Source organism: Podarcis vaucheri, assembly GCF_965113315.1.
Source record: "Podarcis vaucheri genome assembly, chromosome: 2".
In the NCBI taxonomy this organism is placed as follows: domain Eukaryota; kingdom Metazoa; phylum Chordata; class Lepidosauria; order Squamata; family Lacertidae; genus Podarcis; species Podarcis vaucheri.
The window spans coordinates 15,328,528-15,347,498 of record NC_138760.1 but is presented as its reverse complement, the minus strand read 5'-3'; the positions used below and the strand labels follow the sequence as shown (position 1 = coordinate 15,347,498).

Below are 18,971 nucleotides of genomic sequence, written 5' to 3'. Positions count from 1 at the left end.
GAGAGACTTCAGAGAAGTGTGACTGGCCCAAGGTCACCCAGCAGCTGCATGTGGAGGAGCAGAGACGCGCACCCGGTTCACCAGATTACGAGTCTACTGCTCTTAACCACTACACCATAGCAGAACTGGGGTCCCTCCTGGTGGTGTGACCCTGTGGCCCTCAGATATTGTTGGACTTAAGAGCCCGCCAGCCCCAGCAAGTATGGCCAGTGGCCAGAGGTTATGGGAGATGTCGTCCAAAAACATTTGGTGGGTCACAGGTTTCCTATTCCTAGGAATCTAAAGTAAGTAGGAAATGGTGATCATAGTCAATGCTGCTTGGGCCTGGCCAGGGGTGGGTGGGTTGGACAAGAACATCTGGGAGGCCACAGATTCCCTGCCCTTGATCTAGACCAGAGTTTCCCAAACTTGGGTCTACAGCTGTTTTTGGACTACAACTCCCATTACCTCTAGCTAGAGGACCAGTGGTCAGGGATGATGGGAATTGTAGTCCAAAAACAGCTGGAGACCCATGTTTAGGAAACCCTGATCTAGAAGGTTAAGAAAGTGGACCTAAGAGGCCCAATCCCTCTTCTTAATAGGAAAAGCTGTGGCTTGCTAGAATGCGGGCAATCAACAGAGACTGTATCTCCTGTGCTGCAAAAAGGGAGAGCTCTGGCTATAGGGGAAATGGGCATGTCTGCTGCATCAACAAGGCAAATATGTGTTAGATTCCCCCTCTTTATTCAGGAATAGGGAACCTGTGGCCCTTGGTTCCTCTTGCATGCAAGGCTGATGCCATCCCAGTGGGTTATACCCCTTCCTGTTGTGTATCTCTATACTGAACCCCGTCAAAACGAAGGGTAACAACTGAAAGAATGCTCTTCTTGGAGGCAGCATTCTTACCAAAGCCAGACGAGTCATCACCTATTTTGCACTCTTCTCCTGGGCATTGAAAGTTGATTACAACAGCCAGCTTTCTGCTTATGCCCAGAGACACTCTCCTCTCCAAACAGGTTCAGAGATCAGGAGGAGGGAGAGGTAAAATAAAGCACCACTAGTCTGCCTAAGAGGTTGTGGAACATTGTAAGTACAACCGTACCTTGGAAGTTGAACGGAATCTGTTCCTGAAGTCCATTTGACTTCCAAAACGTTCGAAAACCAAATCATGGCTTCTGATTGGCTGCAGGAAGCTCCTGCAGCCAATCAAAAGCCACGGAAGCCCCATCAGACGTTTGGGTTCCGAAAGAATGTTCGCAAACCGGAACAATCATTTCCGGGTTTGCGGCATTCGGGAGCCAAAACAGACGAGTTCCAGGGCGTTTGGTATCCAAGATACGACTGTGCACTATTAGCAGGAGGGGAATTTTTTCCCTCTGCTTGCTTGCCTCCTTGTATGCCTGTTTCTGTGACTGCAGTGAAAGAAGAGAGTGCAATAAAAGGACCAGTGAATTATAGAGCCAAGTATAAAAGTTCCTTAAAGGTAAAGGGACCCCTGACCATTAGGTCCAGTCATGGCCTACTCTGGGGTTGCGGCGCTCATCTCGCTTTATTGGCCGAAGGAGCCGGCGTACAACTTCCGGGTCATGTGGCCAGGATGACTAAGCCGCTTCTGGCGAACCAGAGCAGCGCACGGAAACACCGTTTACCTTCCCGCCAGAGCGGTACCTATTTATCTACTTGCACTTTGACATGCTTTCGAACTGCTAGGTGGGCAGGAGCAGGGACTGAGCAATGGGAGCTCACCCCGTCGCGGGAATTTGAACCTCTGACCTTCTGATCGGCAAGCCCTAGGCTCTGTGGTTTAGACCACAGGGCCACCCACGTTTCTTATAGAATTCGAATAGACTTTAAGCCACCAGCCCTGGAGCAGGGCACATTCCATCCCCTTTACTATCTCTTAATTTTCAACAACTTCCATCTCCAATAAGTGGAGAGGCTGCCATCTAGTGACACTTTTGAGCAAAGTCATTAAAAAAAAACTACAACCTAGGGCAGAAGCAGAACCAAACAGAGGAGGCTGCCTTGAACACGGTTCCATCTATCTCAATAATGTGTACACGACTGGCAACAGGGTTTTCCAGACAGGGGCTTTTCTCAGTGCTACCTGGAAATGCAAGGGATTGAACCTTCTGCATGCAACAGCTTGTGTTCTGCCACTGAGCTGCAGCCCTTGCAGATAAAAGCCAAGCCAACGCTTCAGAATTCTGGTCTTGAAAGAATTGTCCTTCTTTGCTTTTAAGGTTCAGCATTGAGCAATTCGGTAAGGATGCAGGTGGCGCTGTGGGTTAAACCACAGAGCCTAGGACTTGCCAGTCAGAAGGTCGGCAGTTCGAATCCCCACAACGGGGTGAGCTCCCGTTGCTCGGTCCCTGCTCCTGCCAACCTAGCAGTTCGAAAGCACGTCAAAGTGCAAGTAGATAAATAGGTACCGCTCTGGCGGGAAGGTAAACGGCGTTTCTGTGCGCTGCTCTGATTTCAACATTCAGCTTCAAGACAGTCCTCAGCCTGGCTCCTGTGTGTCATGGGGGCCTGAGCCCTGAGTCTTTTGGGGCTCAGATCTCCTACCCTGCACCCCATTTCTAAACTTTAATACACACACACACTGCTTACAGGGCTGCTGAACGTGCTTTAACACACAATTCCTGGGAGGCCTCTAACACACACCATCTTAATTTGCTCAGAGACCTAAACTTGCATCACTGCATATGGAAATCATATGCAAATTACAGCCATATGGGGGGGGGATGCCCTGAAGCAACACCCCTGTGCTGATCAGAAGAAAAAGATTCTTCTGAATTCTGCAGCCCCAGAGGCCTCTCTTGGAAGAGTCTCTGCTAGGGGAGCTGTTCCTGGAGAGCTTGAAGAGGGGAAGGGAGATTTATGGCCCTTAAGTGTGAACTGCCTGGTGATATATCCAATCTGCTGCTGCTGCTGCTGCTGCTGCTGCTGCTGAGGATCGCTTAAGATGCATCACTGGGCAGAACAATGAAGAGGAAATCCAAGGGCCCTGCTGGAGAGAGGCTGTGGTGTAAGAGTAAACTCAATTGGGGGGGGGGGAATGAGACTTTCCTCAATAATAATAATAATAATAATAATTTATACCCCACCCTCCCCAACCAAGACCGGGCTCAGGGCGGCTAACAACCTATAATAAAAACAAGTTGATTGAAATACAACTTAAAAAATTCAAGAAGGACACTGACAAACTGGAACGTGTCCAGAGGAGGGCAACCAAAATGGTCAAAGGCCTGGAAACGATGCCTTATGAGGAACGGCTAAGGGAGCTGGGCATGTTTAGCCTGGAGAAGAGGAGGTTAAGGGGTGATATGATAGCCATGTTCAAATATATAAAAGGATGTCACATAGAGGAGGGAGAAAGGTGGTTTTCTGCTGCTCCAGAGAAGCGGACACGGAGCAATGGATCCAAACTACAAGAAAGAAGATTCTGTTGAAATTGCAGAGTCCTTTGCACAACGGAATGATGAACAGTACGTGCCACATGCTTAAAGTTGCTTTATTCTCAGTCTAAAGTTGAGAAATTACAAACATGCATCTTGCCTCTGCTGGAGCAGAGAAGCAAACATCCTTCTTCTCGGAATGAAGAACACCGAGAGAAAAAATGAAAAACAGGAAACCAGTGTACGTCACATCCAGCTTCCCATTCCCGTGGGAAAACCCAACAGTACTCTGACTGTGGAATGTAAACATTGTCTTGTGACAAGCACTTCGCTGCACAGTGAAGGAAGCAGAAACCAACATCCTCCCCCTTTCTGTGAACATCACTGGGCAGCGTGTTCGTACAATATCAGTACAAACCCAACTTCTGTACATAGGTACAGTGTTGATCCCTTGATACAATCTTGGACAATACATCAGCAGGAATTTCATTACCTGGCATATAGGACACCGTTACGAGTCCCTTCTGAATATGTTCCCTAGCATGTTGCACCTTCAACTGCAAGTGCTTTGTGCTTTGCTTACAACCTTCCGAATTCAGCAAAGCCAAACATGCTTTGTTGTCCTGGTAAACCTGGATTGGACATTTGACAGGAATTTTCATGTCTTTGCACAATTGTAACAACCATTCACAATCCTTAAGTGAATAAGACAGTGCATTCAGTTCAGCTTCACAAGTACTTAAGCTAATTGTTGTTTGCTTCTTGCATGACCAATCAAATAGACCCTGATTGTACATGTAGCAAACTCCAGACGTACTTTTCCTGTCTGCAGTGTCACTTCCAAAACTTGCATCTGCAAAAATTTCAACACCACCAGACTTTTGATTGTTAAATCTCAGTCTGTAATGCATAGTGCCTTTCAAATAGCGTGCTATGCGTTTCAGAGCTTTCCAATCCTTAACAGTAGGATTGTTAACTTGTCTGCTTAGCAAATTACAGCTAACAGCAATGTCAGGTCTTGAACATCTGGCAATGAAGTTTAGCTTGCCTAGCACACTTCTGTACAGTGTGGTGTCAGAAAATGCTTCTTCAGTGTCTTCTACCTGATAACCTGTTGTCATCGGTGTGTCTACAGGGTTAGCATCCATCAGGTTCAGTTTGTTTAACACATCAGCAATTTTCCGTGACTGGTGAACTAGAATGTTACCACTTTGATCTTTCTCTATTTCCAGAGATAGGTAGTTGTTTACCTCACCAAGATCTTTCATGTCAAAGTGCTCTTTCAGTTGAGCTAGGGCATTATTGTACATTGTAACATCTTTCCAAAAGAATAAAATATCATCAACATAAAACAAACAATACAGCTTCTTTTGCCCCTCCTCTTTGACAAATACACATGGATCAGCTTTCCCTTGTTGAAAACCTAGAGAAAACAATGCTTCAGTGAGTTTTGTGTGCCAACACCGTGCACTTTGTTTGAGACCATAAAGGGACTTTTTCAGAGCACAAACAAATCCCTGTTTTACCTGTACGCCATCAGGTGGAAGCATATATAGTGATTCACCTAGAGATCCGTACAAAAACGCTGTATTTACATCGTGGTGACTAATGTGTAGATTCTCCTCTGCAGCTAGCTTGAGCATAAGCCTAATGCTCTCATATCTCACAGTTGGTGAGTAGGTCTCGTGATAGTCTTCACCTGGTACCTGTGCAAAACCTCTGGCTACCAATCTGGCTTTGTGTCTGACTATCTTGCCATTTTGATCTGTCTTCGCTTTGAAGACCCATTTGCTTCCAAGCAGTTTCATTCCTGGAACTACTGGAACTAGCTCCCATGTTTTGTTCCTTTCTAAGGAATCAAGCTCAGCCTTCATTGCATTTAACCATGGCTCAGCTTCCTTAGAATCCAAATCCTGGATTTCTTGGAAACTTGAAGGTTCAAATACCTTCTTGGAGCTTTTAACAGCTGCTACTGCTGTCTTAGCAAATTCATCAGCAAATCTCTTTGGAGGTCTGCCTTTTGTGGCTCTTTGTGACCTGCGAATCAGCCTTTGGTCTTCAACACTTTCCTCTTCCTTCTTAGGAGAAAAGTGGCCTATTGTGAACAATGGTTCTTCCAATTCCTAATCAGAGCTTTCAGAGGGTCGCATAGAGGCTTTCGCACTCTTGAAATCCTCTGAAGTATCCGATTCAGTTTCAGACTCAGAATCAGAACCTTCATCAGTGGGTGTGGGTTGTTGTTGCTTATCCTCAGTCTCATCACTGTCATCAGGATAACATTGAAAAATTCCCACGTTCTCCCCCCACTTGGCATTGTACTCTACACTTCTTGTGAGCTTAATTGTCTTAGAGTCAGTCATCATTATTCTGTAAGAACCTTTCTGATAACCCAGAAAGATACCATGCAATCCACGTTTGCCTAACTTGGAGCTTTGTGGTGAGTGAATCCACATATCAGAACCAAAAATTTTCATGTGTTTGATGTATGGTTTCTTGCCAAACATCTTCTCATACGGGGTACAACCAATCGCTGAAGATAACCTGCGATTGTAACTGTAAACAAAACATGAGAGAGATTCAGCCCAATAACTCTCTGGAAGATTTGCATCATGCAGCAAGGTTTTTAACCCTTGAAGCAATGTTTGATTTGCCCTTTCGCAAAGCCCATTCTGCCATGGCGAGCGAGGACTGGACAAATCGTGTTGAATTCCTTTCTCAGTCAGAAAAGCTTCAAACTGCTGAGAAGTGAATTCTCCCCCGCGATCTGTGAAAAGAATTTTTATCTTCTTACCATGCACATTTTCCAACCAAGCACAGAATTCCTTGAACCTTGGAAAAGCCTCTGATTTCTGCTTGAGATTATACACGTAAATATACCTGGAAAATGCATCAATGAGAACCATGAAGAACCTATTTTCACCCAAAGAGGGCGATAGTGGACCAACTAAATCAGCATGAATAATCTGGTATGGTTCTGTAGCTTGCCTACTAGACACCTTACCTTTCGCAGCCATTTTCACCTTGTTTGCTGCGCATGCCTTGCACTTCATGTGGTACCTGCAGGGTTTAATAGTCATACCTTCAACCAAGGCAGGCATTTTAGATACTGCCTCAAAATGCAAATGACCAAATTTCCTGTGAAAATCATGAATACATCCTGCATGCAAACTTTTGTTAGAACCTGCAATGCAACAAGTATCATTCTGCACAACATCATCATAATACAAAACAAACAAACGATCAACACATTCAGCATGCAATACATAATCGTCTTTCTTTGTGATGGTGCATTTCTTGTTCTTGAAGGAAACGTCAATGTTCCGTTCATTCAGCTGCATCACACTTAGAAGATTGTGTGTGGCATCTGGAACATACAGTACATCCTGTATCTCTAAGTCCAAACTGTGAAGAACAACAGTTCCGTAGCCTTGACTGGGGATCGTGTGGTCATCCGCCTGGTGAATCGCACCTTCCTGCGGTGTAAAAGACACGAACAGTCTCTTATCGTTGCACATGTGGTGGGTAGCTGCTGAATCAACAACGAAGAAAGATCTAGACGTCTTCTGGACCTTTGCAACCTTTGGAGTGAAGCGTGAGACCATTGCCTTGTGCTGCGTTGTCCTGGACACCGGACCTTTGCCTTTGCTTTGGCCTTTTCCACGCGATGAGCTTCCGCTGCGCTGCTCTGTCTTGGCCTTGGGATATTTGCATTCCCTCTTCATATGGCCTAGACGTCCACACGAGTAGCATTTCACTGCCTTCAAAGCTTTGGCGCCCTCTGGTGGTTCCACTGCACTCTGGGATGACGTCTTTGAAGACTCCCCCTTACCCATGCAGCTAGCACCCCGGCGATCTGCTTCATTCTGGATCACGGCAGTAACATAGGCTACTGTGAGCTGAGCAGTTGGTTGAACAGCAATCTGAGTGGCAACGGACTCCCAACTTGGACCCAAAGAATGTAGTATCATGAAGGAATACACAGCCTCTGGAAAGTTGAGTCCTCTCTGTTGCAGCTCATGTCTCAGATTCTGCATCTCCATCAGGTGTTTACGCACATCTCCACCTTCAGCAAGAGCCATACCATGCAGCTTGGCATAGTAGTACATTGAGGAACCAGCTTCTGTCCTCAAGTGAGCCTCTCTTAAAGTGTTCCAAATTTCTTTGGCTGTGGTCTTTCCACGCAACAAACAGAGCTCTTCTGGGGATACTATCAACGTAAGCGTTCCCCTTGCTTTGGAATCCTTAGCAGTCCATTCAGCTGTAATTGGAGCTGGGGGGTTGTCTGTAATAACATTAAACAGACCTTCCTTCCGCAGAATAGCCTCTGCATAAAGTACCCACTCCGTGTAATTTTTCTTATTGAGCTTAGGAATCCCAAAAGCATCAGCCAGCTTTGCATTAGCCATCATTGCTGCTTTAATCAAGCTGCGTCACTGTACAACTTCCAAAAGCACTTGTGAAAAGTACTTTCGTTTTCCCCAGCCATCCAAGCCTGTGAGCTTGTGCCTTAAACTGTATCGCGGCAAAACGGCTTTAAAAGTTCAAAGTCCAGCCATAAAATTAGAAACTGGCAGGCTGCTCCGGGCAGCATGAGCACATACCTTCATCAATCAAACTTGACGCGCAGAGCAGATAACGCGATCCGTTCCTCTGTACCTCTGCCGGCATTCCTCAGTTTGATTTACGTCTTTCTGGGCCCATAACCAAAATGTTGAAATTGCAGAGTCCTTTGCACAACGGAATGATGAACAGTACGTGCCACATGCTTAAAGTTGCTTTATTCTCAGTCTAAAGTTGAGAAATTACAAACATGCATCTTGCCTCTGCTGGAGCAGAGAAGCAAACATCCTTCTTCTCGGAATGAAGAACACCGAGAGAAAAAATGAAAAACAGGAAACCAGTGTACGTCACATCCAGCTTCCCATTCCCGTGGGAAAACCCAACAGTACTCTGACTGTGGAATGTAAACATTGTCTTGTGACAAGCACTTCGCTGCACAGTGAAGGAAGCAGAAACCAACAGATTCCACCTAAACATTAGGAAGAACTTCCTGACAGTAAGAGCTGTTCGACAGTGGAATTTGCTGCCAAGGAGTGTGGTGGAGTCTCCTTCTTTGAAGGTCTTTAAGCAGAGGCTTGACAACCATATGTCAGGAGTGCTCTGATGGTGTTTCCTGCTTGGCAGGGGGTTGGACTCGATGGCCCTTGTGGCCTTTCCAACTCTATGATTCTATGCTTCTATGATTCTATGAATCAAATTGACTCCAAGCCAAAGGCCAGGCAGAACAACTCTGTCTTACAGGCCCTGTGGAAAGAAATCAGATCCCCCAGGGCCCTGGTCTCATGAGGCAGAGCGTTCCACCAGGCCGGAGCCAGGGTTGAGAAGGCCCTGGCTCTGGTTGAGGCTAATCTAACTTCCTTAGGGCCCGGGACCTCTTTGTTGTTTAGTCGTTTAGTCATGTCCAACTCTTCGTGACCCCCTGGACCAGAGCACGCCAGGCACTCCTGTCTTCCACTGCCTCCCGCAGTTTGCTCAAACTCATGCTGGTAGCTTCGAGAACACTGCCCAACCATCTCGTCCTCTGCCATCCCCGTCTACTTGTGCCCTCAATCTTTCCCAACGTCAGGGTCTTTTCCAGGGAGTCTTCTCTTCTCATGAGGTGACCAAAGTATTGGAGCTTCAGCTTCATGATCTGTCCTTCCAGTGAGCATTCAGGGCTGATTTCCTTAAGAATTGAGAGGTTTGATCTTCTTGCAGTCCATGGGACTCTCAAGAGTGTCCTCCAGCACCATAATTCAAAAGCATCAATTCTTCGACGATCAGCCTTCTTGATGGTCCAGCTCTCACTTCCATACATCACTACTGGGAAAACCATAGCTTTAACTATACGGACCTTTGTCGGCAAGGTGATCTCTCTACTTTTTAAGATGCTGTCTAGGTTTGTCATTGCTTTTCTCCCAAGAAGCAGGCGTCTTTTAATTTTGTGACTGCTGTCACCATCTGCAGTGATCATGGAGCCCAAGAAGGTAAAATCTCTCACTGCCTCCATTTCTTCCCCTTCTATTTGGCAGGAGGTTATGGGCCCAGTGGCCATGATCTTCCTTTTTTTGATATTGAGCTTCATACCATATTTTGTGCTCTCCTCTTTCACCCTCATTAAAAGGTTCTTTAATTCCTTGTTATGTACTGAGTTGAATATGATCCAAACTGCAGCAGTCTGATTGGTCATCAAGGTTGTGTCATCTGCATATCAGGAGGTGATGGGCCCGGGACCTCTAGGCTGTTGCTATTTATGGACCTTAAGGTCCTTCGTGGGGCATACCGGGAGAGGTGCGCGGTCCCGTAGTTACGAGGGTCCTAGGCCGTGTAGACAAGCAAAGAATGGAGCTGTCCCTGTGATGTCTTCAGTTAGAACAAACATATGTTTGGAACCCCCCCCCCCCCGGCTCATCTAAACTCGATGATGGGGACGGGCTGTAGCTCAATGGTAGAGCTTCTGTTTTGCATGGGGGAGATCCTAAGTTCCATCCCCAGCATCTCCAGGTGAGGCTGGGAGGCTACCCTCTCTGGAGGGTCTCTTGTCAGTCACTGTGGACAATACAGAGCTAGATGGACCAAATGACCTGACCAATTATAAGGCAGCTTCCCATGTTCCTATGCTAAGTGAATAGAGGGAGTTGAGGGATGGGGTTTGAGAGCAGCAACATCAAATGCTTCAGCATGGTAAGAGCCCATGGTTCAAATCCTCACTCCGCCTTGGAGATCACTGGGCAACCTTGGACCAGTCGCTTTCTCTCAGCCTAACCCACCTCTCACAGCCATGGTCTTAGGATCAGTTGGTGATCTCAATGGACTATAAGTGGCTATAGGCGAAATAAATATACAGTGGTACCTCAGGTTACATATGCTTCAGGTTACAGACTCCACTAACCCAGAAATAGTACCTCGGGTTAAGAACTTTGCTGCGGGATGAGAACAGAAATTGTGCTCCAGCGGCGCGGCGGCAGCGGGAGGCCCCATTAGCTAAAGTGGTGCTTCAGGTTAAGAACAGATTCAGGTTAAGAACAGACCTCCGGAACGAATTAAGTACTTAACCCGAAGTACCACTGTACTTGGGGTTTTGTGGAATAGTAAAAATATACAGCCGTACCTTGGAAGTCAAACTTCCAAAACCTCCGTTTGACTTCCAAAACATTCGAAAACCAAATTGCAGCTTCTGATTGGCTGCAGGAAATCCCTCATTATCAGGAATACAAAATGATCCATTTCCTTCCATTTTTATACTTGTACCCTGATAGCTGCGTAGCACATAAAAAGCTTTATTTGAATGTCTGCCACCTTCTGCCTGGTTCTATCTATCTTAAGACCGGTCAGATGCAAGCTCCATGGCTTCAACATCACTATGTCTAGGAAACACCCCTCAATATTTCAGTAATGCTGCCAAGGATGCTGAGGTGTGACATCACAAAGGAGTGAATGACATCAGGTGTGTGATGTAAGACTGCTTCTGTTTTCTGATCAGTGTTGTCTTACTGGGATTTCTACCAGTAGCACTTCTCTTTTGCTTTGGGTGGGAGATCTTCCTGTGTGGGAATTATACACAAAAGGAGAAATTGATACCACATTCAAAATTTGCTGGGGAATTTTGAAATTAAAAAAACAGGAAATTTCAAAATAATGACATTTACAGATTTCACTTCAAAATTCATATATGAAAGTATGGCTTTCAAAAAAAACAGACCTTCCATTTTAAGTTAAGTCAGTGTTGGGCATATCTAGGATTTATGTTGTGGGAGGGGCAAGCTTTAAGTTAGAAGGTGCAGAACTGAGCTATCTGCGACATGATTGGTCAGTTAGTTAAGAATTTTTATTTATTGACTAGATTTAGGGGAGCAGCTGCCCCACCATCCCCTTTGGCTGTGCCCATGATGTCAGAAAATTTTAAAGCAACAATGTCATGTGCAAGCTTGCCGGGCTTACCTTACAAAATTTTGAAAATTTGATGGCTAGATTTGACCTCAAAAAATGGACATAAGGGTTTCAGTGTTGAAGCTTGAACTCAGCATTATAGCTGTGTCTGTTTCAGTAAAAGTAAAGGGACCCCTGACCATTAGGTCCAGTCGTGACTGACTCTGGGGTTGCGGCGCTCATCTCGCTTTATTGGCCAAGGGAGCCAGCGTACAGCTTCTGGGTCATGTGGCCAGCATTATTAAGCCGCTTCTGGCGAACCAGAGCAGCGCACAGAAACGCCGTTTACCTTCCTGCCGGAGCGGTACCTATTGATCTACTTGCCCTTTGACATGCTTTCGAACTGCTAGGCTGGCAGGAGCAGGGACCGAGCAACGGGAGCTCACCCCGTCGCAGGGATTCGAACCGCCGACCTTCTGATCGGCAAGCCCTAGGCTCTGTGGTTTAACCCACAGCGCCACCCGCATCCCTTCACCTGTTTCAGTGGGTTTAATTAATTACTTTAATATTTAACAGGGGTGGGTGAACCTTAGGCTTTGGCGTAGGAAGGGGGGTGCGGGAGTGCAGACCGCCCCGGGTGTCATCACTGGGGGGGGTGTCTGTGAAAAAATGGCAAAAATATATGTTTTTGGAAAAATAACTCCCGCACCCACTACACCCCCCTTCAAAGGCCTGGAAACGATGCCTTATGAGGAACGGCTAAGGGAGCTGGGCATGTTTAGCCTGGAGAAGAGGAGGTTAAGGGGTGATATGATAGCCATGTTCAAATATATAAAAGGATGTCACATAGAGGAGGGAGAAAGGTTGTTTTCTGCTGCTCCAGAGAAGCGAACACGGAGCAATGGATCCAAACTACAAGAAAGAAGATTCCACCTAAACATTAGGAAGAACTTCCTGACAGTAAGAGCTGTTTGACAGTGGAATTTGCTGCCCAGGAGTGTGGTGGAGTCTCCTGCTTTGGAGGTCTTTAAGCAGAGGCTTGACAACCATATGTCAGGAGTGCTCTGATGGGGTTTCCTGCTTGGCAGGGGGTTGGACTCGATGGCCCTTGTGGTCTCTTCCAACTCTATGATTCTATGATTCCTACACGGCTGCAGGAGCACTGAGTGATTTCCAGAAACCAGAATCATTGCTGCCTCCTACTTTGCAGGCAGTGCGCTGCCTTTATGGCCAGTAGCCTGCGACAGCCCTCTCCTCCATGAATCTGCCTAATCCAGAGGCATAGCTAGGTGCGGCGGGGGGGGGGGCACTGGGCGCCCCACCGCAGGGCCTGCAGCGTGCCTGAGCCACGGGTCTCTGCTGAAGGGGAGGCGGCTGGTGGACTGTCTGCAAGCTATACATTGCTTTTTCGACCAGCGCAGGGCTTGTGTCTGCCCACCGCCTCAGCCGCCCTACAGCTGAGGGGGAGGCTGGGGAGAAGCTCCACGCAGCACACTCTGCCTTGACTCACCTCGCCCCCATGGGTGGCTCGTTCTGCCCCTGGCCGCAGGGTGCACATGCCTCCCTGGGCACCCGAGCGGCTAGCAACGCTGCTAAGCTTTGTTAGCCAAATGTGGCCTTTTAGAGTTCTATAAGATTTCTATAGGATTTCCATTCTGGAGGAAATCCATTCTGAAGGAAATCATCCCTGAGTGCTCACTGGAAGGACAGATCCTGAAGCTGAGGCTCCAATACTTTGGCCACCTCATGAGAAGAGAAGACTCCCTGGAAAAGACCCTGATGCTGGGAAAGATGGAGGGCACAAGGAGAAGGGGACGACAGAGGACGAGATGGCTGGACAGTGTTCTCGAAGCTACCAGCATGAGTTTGACCAAACTGCAGGAGGCAGTGGAAGACAGGAATGCCTGGCGTGCTCTGGTCCATGCGGTCACGAAGAGTCGGACACAACTAAACGACTAAACAACAAAGCAACAAGATTTTGTACGTAGACCAAAACCAACCCTTTCACCTTGACTAATTGGCAGCCAGTGCAGCTCCTTCAGCATGGTGTGTGTGTGTGTGTGTGTGTGTGTGTGTGTGTGTGTGTGTGTGTGTTAGGGTGCTCCACTGGACAACTTAGCAGCTTTCTTCTGCTCCAGCTGCAGCTTCCACGACAATTTTAATGGAGCACCATCTAAAGCACATTAGAATAACCCAGCTTTAAGGTTACCAACACATCGATCGCAGCAGCAGGGCTATGCCTCTCTAGGAATGGTTATAGTGGGCGTTCCAGCCAAAACTGGCATTGGATCCTTGCTGTTGACATCACTTGGGCCTCCAATGACAGAGTTGGATCCAGGAGCAGCCTGAATCATGTACAGTACCAATCTCTTGGGCATGATTTGTGGAAAGGTGAGCCATTTTCTTATTCCACAGAAAACACTTCTTTCTCAAAGGTAGCTTAAGCGTAAAAGGTCTTGCGGATACTTTCATATGTTGTTTACGCCACACTGATGTGCAAAGCAATGGTTTTATAGAGATTTCAATGGTTTATGATAGGGCTGACATTGTTCCATGGTGTAGTAGTAGTAGTAGTAGTAGTAATAATAATAATAATAATAATTTCATTTAAATTATTTTTATTTATACCCCGCCCTCCCCAGCCAAGGGCGGCTAATGAGCAATAATAAAAACAAGTTGAATGAATACAACTTAAAAACAAGATTAAAATGCAACAATTAAAATATTGAAATATTAAAATATTAAAATGCAGCCTCATCACAGGAGGAGAAAGGAAAAAGAAAGAGGGGGAGGGAATCAAATTGGCTCCAAGCCAAAGACCAGGCAGAACAACTCTGTCTTACAGGCCCTGCGGAAAGAAATCAGATCCTGCAGGGCCCTGGTCTCATGAGGCAGAGCGTTCCACCAGGCTGAAAAGGCCCTGGCTCTGGTTGAGGCTAATCTAACTTCCTTAGGGCACGGGACCACTAGGGTGTTGCTATTTATGGACCTTGAGGTCCTCCGTGGGGCATACCGGGAGAGGCAGTCCCGTAGGTACGAGGGTCCTAGGCCATGAAGGGCTTTAAAGGTCAAAACCAGCACCTTAAATCTGACCCTGTACTCCACCGGGAGCCAGTGCAGCTGTACACAGTGTACACAGATTGGCACACATTTGTTTATTTTGTAATGCTACAATCTCAGGTCAAACAAGTTCTGCAGGTTTTTGAAGCGCCAAAACCTATTTTGCCCAAAATTGTCATGGGCCAGAAAACACACACACACACACACACACACACACACACACACACACACCATGCTCCCTCTTACTACCTGTAGTAGTAGTAGTAGTAGTTGTTGCTGCTGCTGCTGCTGGTGTGTGTGGATTTCTTATATCTTGTGATAATCTCGTCAAGTGTGAAGTATGGCACTTGTGTTCATTTTGTTATGGATGCACAGAATGGGCAGCCAACACAGTTTAAACCTTGCAGAATGCTACACTCTCTGCATAAAAACCTTTTCACGTGAAGATTCTTGGAGGGGGCGGGTATCATCTCTGGAGTAACTGTAGCTTGTAGATGATGTGCTAGCCTAGACTCTGACTTACAGGCAAACGATGCCCTCTAATGTACACTTGTGGTATTCAATCAAATCTAGAACTGAAACCAAGATGTTGTGCTTTCCCACTCAGCGTTGATCACCACCCCACCCAAAATATGATCAGAGAGCTCAACGGGAGCCAAGTCTCAACTGCAAACTCAGTTTCCCAAGCCAGACAGTAGTAAAAGAGCACACATTCAATGAGAGTTCCACCACAAACTTGAAGCTTTTTAACAAACAGGCTCCCCAACTTCCCTAAGTGGCAAGAACTTCCAGGGTCGGTGTCACCCCATGTTTCCTTCCCTTTGGGCGAGAGAGCACTGACGATGGGTGGCTTTTATTTGTAATATTTGCTTTTATTTGCATATAAAGTGGGACCGTCAACAGGTTGTAAGGTGTGGCTGTTTAGGCTTCTAGCCACCCCAGTCTATCCACCACTCACATGATGTGGCCCCTGGAAGGTTGCCCAAATGAGAATGTGGCCCTTGGCTGGAAAATGGGTTCACCATCAGAGGAATTCACCACCCTATTTGTTTCTGTTTGTGACTAACTGCTCTGAGCGCGCCTCTGGAATGGAAAGAGGCAAGACCAAGGAAGTGACTCATTCCAAGATGCAAAAAGGTCAAATCTCAGCTATGAATCATAAATGTGAATCATACATCTGGAAGCAACACTCGAGGTTCCCATTTGGGTCAAATCAGGGTTTCTATCTCCGACTTGAGAGGGGTGAACTTTCCTGAGGCCCAAGAGTCACAAAATGGCAGTGTGGGGACACAGACCATGACAAAACAATGGCAGATGGCAGCAGAGTTTGGCATAGTGAATTGCCCATTATAGACATTGCTGATCAGGTATGGGGGTGAAGAAAGGAGACAGGAAGAAGTTTTCCTCTCTTGTTTCCTGCTTGGCAGGGGGTTGGACTCGATGGCCCTTGTGGTCTCTTCCAACTCTATGATTCTATGATTCTATGATTCTCTCTTTCTCCTAAAAGGCCATTCAGTCAAGCTGAACTTTGGATGATTCAGGACAGACAAGAAATTAATTCCTTCACACAGCACATAAATAAATTGTGGAACTCAGTGATGACCACTAACTTGGATGGCCTTTAAAAAGGATTAGACAGATCCATGGAGGTAAAGGCTATCGAGGGCAATGTTACTGCCAGCGGCAGTATTCACCTAAGTATCAGTTGTGGGAGTCAAATGTTTGAGAAGTACAGGTCTCTGGGCTGGCTTCTGAGAACAGAAGGATACTGTGCTGGTCCCAAGGGTTAACCGTGCGGTGAGGTCCAAGTCCAGTCCGAGGTCGAGGGTGTGGTATGGAGGCTGTCTGTCAAGGCTGAAGCAGGGTCCAAGGCAGGGAGTCGGGTGAGGTCAGGAACTCTGGCAGAAGAGCAGGACAGGGTGAAGGCAGGAACAGGCTACCCACAATGTTGCTCCCGCAACCTGGGACTGGGCTGGCTGGCTTTTATCTGCCCCGAGGCATAGGGCGGCCCTGGCCTGGAGGCGAGCACTCCTCCTGTGGGAACTTAGTTCCCTCCGCCTCTCTGCCCTGAGCCTCTGCAGCTCAGGAGAGGCTGGAGGGTTACCGGACCCAGAGGCAACCTCACCTTCCCCTGACGCGGCTGAGAGTGGAGCACCTGCAGGCAATGGGTCCTCGATCACCTCCGGAGCCAGAGCAGACTCAGCTGGTGCCTGCACCTGAGGATCCAGCACAGGCGAGGACCCTTCAGGCTCAAGCCCCAGCCCGGGCTCAGCTGGTTCTGGAGGCAGGGACTCCTGTGCAGGCTGGGATTCCTCAGGTTCAGCCTCCGAGTCCGAATCCCAAGCCATCACAGATGGCCTAGACAGACCTTTGGCCTAATCCAACAGGACTTTTCTTATTGACTTATTATTTTCCACTGATATCTATTTCCCTTTGGAAATACTTCATTCTTTACTGCAGTGACCAACTTCTTTGTTCTCCCCTTTCCTTCCTTTTCTCCCCTCCCATCTTGCCTGGGACAGACAGACTCCTACCTTGCTCTCTAGCCAAGCACCTACTCTCATGAACCTATGTGCTGTGCATGCAAAGAGCTATTGGTACTGGTGTTGGTTCAACTGAAAGGCAAAGTCATCTCAGTGAAGCCCACCAGAAAGAGGGTGAACATAGTGGTCCTCAGCCTCCAGCTTTGAGAAACGTTGGGTTAAATAGCTCCATAAGTCCACCCCCATGTTCTGTGTCCCTCTGTTGGGAAAGAATCTGCTCTGGATCCACACAGTTCATTGCACTACAGTGCCTGCCACTGAGTCAGCCAGAAATAACCCACTTTTGAATAGTGGAAGTTTGTCTTCAGGACCAAGGACAGCACCTACCAATTTATGCCAAGATCAATCGAGACAGGGACCCAAAGGATAGCAACATTTCAATTCTGCACACCTAAAGGACTTTTAGACTCTGGTTCTGAAAGTATCAGGCCCCTGTGATCTATGGCAAACCAATGTTTGAAAAATTTGAGATGCATTTTGTGATATGGCCCCGGCACCTGCTGTTCAAAAAGGAACTTTTTTTAAAACTTTTTTTAAAATAAATATTTTATTAAGTTTTCTCAGTAAAAAAGTTCAAAGAAAAAATACAAAAACAGAAGAAAAAAGAAAAGAAAATACAAAAACAGAAAAATACAAAGTCAAAATACAAAATACAAACATTAAAGCACAAAAAAGTAAAAAAATAAAAAACACATAACAAGGGGGGGGAGAACAAAACTCTCTCTTTTACAACTCCTCTTTAGTTAACCTATTTTCCTGACTTCCTCACGCCTCCCTTTTCTGTATCCCTTTTTTATAGTTGGTTCAGCAAATTCATAATCAATTTAGTTTATCTAATATCAACCCCATCTTACATTTTACCTTGTTGCTAGAACCCCTTAAGTTCATTTCAACGTTATCAGCATTCAAAAATTTTACAATGTTTCTGTAAATAAATTTTAAATTTCCTCCAATCTTCTTCCACCGACTCTTCTCCCTGGTCTCGGATTCTGCCAGTCATTTCCGCCAATTCCATGTAGTCCATTAATTGCATCTGCCATTCCTCCAGAGTGGGTAAATCTTGTGTCTTCCAATGCTTTGCGATGAGAATTCTTGCTGCTGCTGTAGCATACATAAAGAAAGTTCTATCCTTCTTTAACACCGTTTGGTCAACTATGCCCAGGAGAAAGGCCTCTGGTTTCTTCGGGAAGGTATATTTAAATACCCTTTTCAGTTCATTATATATCATTTCCCAGAAAGCCTTAATCCTTGGGCACGTCCACCAAAGGTGAAAGAATATACCTTCAATTTCTTTACATTTCCAACATTTATTATCGGGCAAGTGATAGATTTTTGCAAGCTTGACTGGAGTCATGTACCCACCAAAAAAAGGAACTTTTTTTTTTAAGGCAATCACTGAGCATCTACAAACCCAGTGGACATGCAATGCATATTAGCTGTTTGGATCCTAGCCCAAATCTTCTGTACAAGGTGGAGAATTTTAATTAAGCCATTAAAACTATCCATAATAGCATCAAGTAAACAGAGAAAGCTAAACCTAAGGAATATATTTCATAATCTAGATATGTGACACCACAAAATGCTGGAGATTCTCTCTATATATGGGTATTTATTAAACCATTCTTATTCAAGTCCATGATTCTTCCAGTATACAATAAAATTCACCAAGGTGGTGGTGTTGTTTTGAGCTTTCTCATATTTGAACAATAAAAAATTAGAAATAATGGCAAACTTGATGGCTACTCACCCTGGGACCTTATGGGGAAGGATGGGAAATACATATATATTGTCACCATAATTTGTAAAACCACTAAGGTAGGGCAGGAAAACAGAGGTGACAGACCTGTGGCCCTTCAGATGTTAGACTGTCAACAATTCCCATCAGTCTCACTCAGCATGGCCAATGGCAGTGGGATTTTCAGTTCAGAAACCCTTGAACAGACACAGGTTCCTTATTCCTGGGTCTAAAGTTAAGGGCTTCTGCATACTCAAGGGGCAGGGTGGAGGGGGAAGGGAGACAAAAATCAAAAGCCCATTCTGATATGGTACCTTCCTTCTGTGGTCCATTGTGGAGTCAAAA

At 46.2% G+C, this 18,971-nt stretch overlaps 1 protein-coding gene across 1 annotated transcript in view; it reads right to left on the bottom strand.

Moving 5' to 3' along the window:
• Positions 1-18,971, bottom strand: part of GPR84 (G protein-coupled receptor 84) — a 223,123-nt gene that overhangs the window by 180,953 nt on the left and 23,199 nt on the right. The window lies entirely within an intron of this gene.